This window comes from Cryptomeria japonica, chromosome 10, assembly GCF_030272615.1.
Source record: "Cryptomeria japonica chromosome 10, Sugi_1.0, whole genome shotgun sequence".
Classification (NCBI taxonomy): Eukaryota; Viridiplantae; Streptophyta; class Pinopsida; order Cupressales; family Cupressaceae; genus Cryptomeria; species Cryptomeria japonica.
The window spans coordinates 798,574,350-798,580,859 of record NC_081414.1 but is presented as its reverse complement, the minus strand read 5'-3'; positions in this window follow the sequence as shown (position 1 = coordinate 798,580,859).

The window sequence follows — 6,510 nt, the reverse complement described above, 5'->3', positions numbered from 1 at the left end:
AAACCAGCTTAACAATGCATTTAGATTGATGTAAATACCTTGAATTTGCTTTGTAGGAGGTTTGATCGCCTTTGAATCGCTTTTCTCTACTCTCTCAAAAACTTGGTAAGTAAAAATGACCGCGTAAATGCTTTAAGTACATCATATGCCTTATCAGGCTCTATGTGGGTTAGGTGAAAAACATTAAATGCACTTGGTTCCACTAAACTTTCTTTCCTTTTTCCACTTTAACCGAGTAACCAAACTTCCTTCATTTACCGACTTGACAGGTTTCCTGTATTCACTGATTTTGGTAGAATTTCAAACTTACTAATACATCTTTAACTATGCAGATTTTGAATTAAGTACATAATAGAATAGGAACTGTTAAGATTTAACCTTGAGAGAATGCAGTCCCTTCATACCTTTACCAGTTAATTTGGAATGGGTGCACCTAACTCGGTAGGTAAGGTGCTTTCATCAATTGACACAATTTCCTTCTTTTTCCAAATCATCTATAATTTGTCTTTTATTTCCTCAGTGTCTTTTCTAGGTTGATCTCTGCAATCTCTAGCCAAGTGTCCAACTTTGTGACAATGAAAACATGCCATACCAAGATTTCTCCATGATCTTTGGTTGTTCATCCCAAACCTTATAAAGTAGTTGGCACTTATATGTCCATATCTTCCACAACATTCACACCATATCCTTGTATTGTAATCCCATGGTACTGCAGAGTACTGTCGGTAAGGATTTGTGTGAGTTTGGTAACCTCTAGCATTTGCTTGGTGTGCAGACCACATATAGTTCTTTTTCTTAAACCAACACTTCTTGGTACTATGTCCATATCTATTGCAGTTGTGACAATAACCATTGGATTTAGTGACATTCAGTTGCTTACCTTTTCTGATTTGGCATATGTTGGCAGTATGACCTTGATTTCCACAGTATTTGCAAATAGGCTTCTTTCTTTTGATGTTCTTCTTGATTCCAGCTTGCTTTGATGATTCTCCTCTCTCGGTAGTATAAATTCCCTTCTCGGTAGAGTCTTTTCCTTTGTAAACGAGTCCTGCATCTTTGTTGGGTCTTCTTGTATTCAGTTGCTCATCCAACATTTTTGATGCTTCATAACTCTTCTTCAGTGTTTCTTTGGATTTCTGCTCTATATCAAGTTCATGGGTCAACATTGATACTTCAAGTTTCAATTCTTGATTCTCATCATCTTTTAGATTTGCTTCATGATGTGCATAACCTAGTTGATCTGACAGGTTCTGTTGAATTCCAGTCATCCTTGTGATTTCATCATTCTTATCAGATACTAAGACTTCAAGTTGTTGTTTCTCTCTTTCTAGACCTCTTACCTTATCCTTGACAGTCCTTAATGCATCAAGATTTTTAGTCATCTGTGTGCTGAAATGTTCATGTTCTCTTTTCATTGTTTTTAGTTGATCAGCCAGTGCTTTGTTCTTTTCTTTCAATAGTCCAATCAATTCTTCAGTTTCTTCAAACATACTATTCTCAGTTGATGTCTCAATTTGTTCCACTAGCTCTTGAGAGTCCTGCAAATCATCAGATAATCTTCTTCTTACTTTCAGATATTTTTACATTTGTCCTTGCATGTCTGCAATCACTTGATTAGCATGATCCATCTCTTCTTCTAGATACACAATCCTCTGAGATTGTTTATAGCCTTCCATTGATAAGATCTTTCTCTTTAGGCAATTAAACCCTTTTCCAAGATTGAAGCTCTGATACCAATTGTTAGGCCCAATATGGAAAACTAATGTACTAAGAGGGGAGGGGTGAATCAGTACTCCAAAACTTTTCTTCAATAATAACTTTACTGTTATGCATAAACTTAATAGTGTAGTAACATAATATAAAGCTAAAATAAATATATAACAATCATACATGATTCACTCCATAACACATATATTTTGAGTTTCGCAGAAACTCTTGGTTAGAGAGAAAAATTGCGGTGGGGATGGCACCCACAACTTCACTACTGCAATAATAAAGGTTTTTCGGTTAGAGCTACATGATTAGCTATTTTTGATAGCTTACCCTATTAGGAGTATCAAGATCTATTAGATCTATCTTATTAAAGGATTTTACAACACTTAATCTAAATGCTGCACCTGGTTAGAGGCTTTACAATTTATAGACTTGATTAGAGTATTTTACCCTGTTAAAGGTTTCTCTTACAACTTCAAAATATTACAATAAAATCATTACAAATATCTACAACTTTACATCTAAAATGTTATATCAGATTCTATGTGCTCAGAATAAGATTACCTTGCTTATAGCATACCTCGGTAACCCATATAGTAACTCGGTAAACCCTTCTGTTTACTTTGTTCTTTGACCATTCTCTGAAATCCTTCTCGGTGACCTCTGTGTCTCTGTAATAGTCATAACACTTAGTGCTTTCACATGTCTTGCTTCATATATTTTGATATCTTCCTTTCTGTCATGCTACATGTATATTTCTTATCTTAATCCATGTTGTATAAATAGATCACTTATGTCGGTGATCCATTCATTGCTTCGATCTTACAAACATGTTTTATCGAATGAATAACCATGCAAAATATTTCATTGGTTAGATGACCTCAAAAGCATACACAATCTTTAAGTGCAATTTCCAATGTGATAACGGTTACATGTTCCTTGATCTTTTAACATGTTTCCATATGTATGTCCAGGTTCAATGAATCTGGTAACACGTTTCACTCAGTGTATATCAACTCAGTGTGTCATCTTTTCTACTCAGTAGACATGGAATGATACTAGGTAGACAGCTCGGTGTATACTACGCTCTGAGACTACTTTCTTCTATAACCGACTGGACTGTGCATACCGACTGAATATCTCGATAGAGATAACTGACTAGAGTATATAGAATAACTTTGAACATAAAACTAATGGAAACTTGATAAGTAGTAACCCAAGTGATACCGAATAGATACATTCTTTGTTCTATACTAGATTCTTGAAAACATTTATTGCACTAGTGTTATCACACATAATTGAGTTGGGCTAATTTAATATTACACCAATATCCTTTAAAGTCCGCTTCATCTATATAATTTGTGTGCAACGTGAAGATGCTACAATATATTCCGCTTCAATTGTAGATAAAGAGATAGAATCCTTCTTCTTACTTAACCAAGAAACTAATTGTGAGCCAAGAAAGAATGTTCCATCACTTGTAATTTTCTTGTCATCAACACTTCCAACCCAATCTGCATCTGTATAAGTTGTCAGAGTGAAATCTGAATTTCTGGGATTCCACAAACCAAACAATTCTATTCCTTTTAGATATCTGAATTTTTTTTACTACCACAACATGTGGTTCTTTTGGTTCTTGCTGAAATCTAGATGCCAAACATACTACATACATGATATTTGATTTGGTAGCAGTCAAATATAATAGTCCTCCAATCATTGATCTATATTGACTTGCATTTTCTTTAGAGGACTTATCATCTTTTGTCAACTTTGATTTGGTTGTCATAGGTGTACACATCAAAATGGAATTTTCCAACTGAAACTTCTTCAACAATTCCTTAATGTATTTAGACTAAGAGATAAAAATTCCTTTGTCATTTTGATTTACTTGCAAACCAAGAAAGAAATTTAACTCATCGATCATAGACATCTCAAATTCCTTCTACATCTCATTACCAACCTTTCTGTACATGCCTTTATTTCCTCCAAATAATATATCTTCAACATAAATTGCAACAATTAAGGTTATACCTAAATCAATATTGAAATATAAATTGTTGTCAATCGATCCCTTCTGAAAAATTTGATCAATCAAATACTTCTCTAGCCTTCCATACCAAGCTCTAAGAGCTTGTTTCAATCCATATAGGGCCTTCTTCAATATGAAAACAATGTTAAGATAATCTTTCAACTTAAATCCTTCCTGTTGTTCAATGTAAACTTCTTCTTTCAGTTCTCCATTCAAAAGTGTTGATTTCACATCCATCTGATAAACCTTGAAATCCTTAAAAATTGCAAAAGCAAGAAACATCTTGATTTCCCCCATTCGAACAACCAAGGCATATGTCTCCTCAAAGTCAATGCCTTCAACTTGTGTGTAGCCTTTGCAAACCAACCTTATTTTTTCATTCTATTCATGAGATTGAATCTCATCTGTAGTGGTAAGACCATTTCCCAGTTGTACATAGTTTCTGCTACTTTCTAAGTATTATAACCTAAAGAGATCAGGTAACCTCTTATCTTCACTTTCCAAAAATATAGTCAGATCCTTCAAAGATAGGTATACTCAGTTTATGTTCCATTGGATCATGATCTACCTCAAATGGTTAGGATCTTTTCCAAGGAACCAAAGCTTTGATACCAATTGTTAAATATCCAGACAATAGAGAGGGGGTTGAATCAGCTGTCAACTTTAACATTTTTTCAGTTCTTCTACACATTTGAAATAACTGACAATGTTAACTAATATATATATAGAATGAAAATCTATGCACATAACATATCACACATTAAACATCAGATATCATGTGGAGAACCCAAGAAGGAAAAAAATAGAGAGAATGTTAGTTCTTAGTATATAACACTAGTTATGGTGATTTTTACAAAAGGTGGCTCACTGCTAAAATGCTCACTATAGGATGGCTCACTACCCAAAAAAGGCTCACAATCAAAGGAAGAAAGAAATAGAGAAAGATAATCCACCACTGTAACACAATTTGCAATATGGGAACTTCAATGCCTCAACAACGACACACGTCACATATAATCAACAATGATATCTTTCCTTTTTAAATTTCACATATCTTCCATACAAATTCCACACACACTTGTTGTACTAATTGAATCACTAAACATTTTGATGGTGGGAAGGAATGAGAAGTAGACCATACCACAATACACATAATTGATTAGATCAACGCATTACATCCATCACATATTCTGAACCGAAATCATGACACACATGTTAAACCAATGTCATTACTCATCCTCAAATTTCGGGTGTAATCCATACCCAAAATAGGTCTACCCAATACAACAAAAATAAGAGTGAAACCAATATACTCATAAATACAAACAATCAACACCATATCCGATAAATAGAGAAATTCATAACACCATAAACTCAATCAATCCATGCTAAATATCAAACAAAATAGTTCTTATGGATAATCAAAGATTCTAGGAACACAACTTCCGAATCATCAATACCAAAACCATGTGTTGACATTAATAATAAGCATTATGTTGATGTCAATGACAACAAAAATAATTATCATCAACATCATATTTGAAGCAAAACACACCTTGGATTGAGAGGGGAGCATGGATGAATTAGTCTGGACCTAATACTTAGACTTTATTACCTAATCAACAAACTCTCTAACTTATTCTTATCAACAATAATGAAAGATATAACAATGCAACACCATGCGCAAGAGAACACTAGATTTATATGGAAAACCCAAATAGGGAAAAATAGCTGTGAGAGTTAACTCACAATATATAAAATGAATATAATATAGTATTAGTCTCACTATTAAGGAAATATACTACTCCTTAAAGCACTTGCATGCTAGAGCACACAACCCTTTAAGAAAACATAGAAAGCTTGCAATCTAAAGAACAATTCTCCAAACTAGGATATAATGAATATATGAATCAATAAGTAGGGATTCAACCATACTGCCTTCAACAATCTCCAAACATGAAGTTATCCTTGAATCTTTATCTCAAGTGACCAAGTACACAACAATCACCACAAATCTTTTTTTCACAATTGATTTATGTAAATGACATAATCATGTAGGCATAGCACACACATTGATCCACACACACCCATACTCACACACTAACTCACTCTTTCAACATAAATTTTATCCTCTCTATATATACTATTTTCTTCATTTCAAACTTCAATTAGGTTGGCCATAACATAGGACAAGCATATGTCTTATCAATTTGGCCACCAAAAAAAATTTGTGGTTCAAGTAGTCCAATCTAGGAGGTAGAGAGGACCTAAAACATCTTAACACTTCTCTCCCAGTAGGTAGAAACAATTCACACACTAATAATCATCCTCCAAAGTTCAACAACAAGGTATCATGTAGATACACCAAACAATACGTTAAAAGTAGGCTAAAAACATATATTCCAGATGACCAAGTTTGATGTGGATCAAACAACAATAAAGGAACCAAAATAAATACAATAAAAACTTTTAATAAATTGATGACATCCAACAATTCATCTCCACATCAAGGAACTACACCAGTTGATTGAACAAAAGTAGTTACCCTCAAAAATAGATTCTAATCACCATCCTTCATCAAACAAGCATTATAGTAATATGAAAAAAATCTTGGATTTTACATGAACATCCAACAATATTCTCAAAACCTTGCTTCACTTATTCACATCAAGATAATATTATCTTGACATAACTGTTAATAAACACTTCATTTTAGAGAGTCGGTCAAACATGAAATATAATATCATTACTTGGAGTCCACAACAACA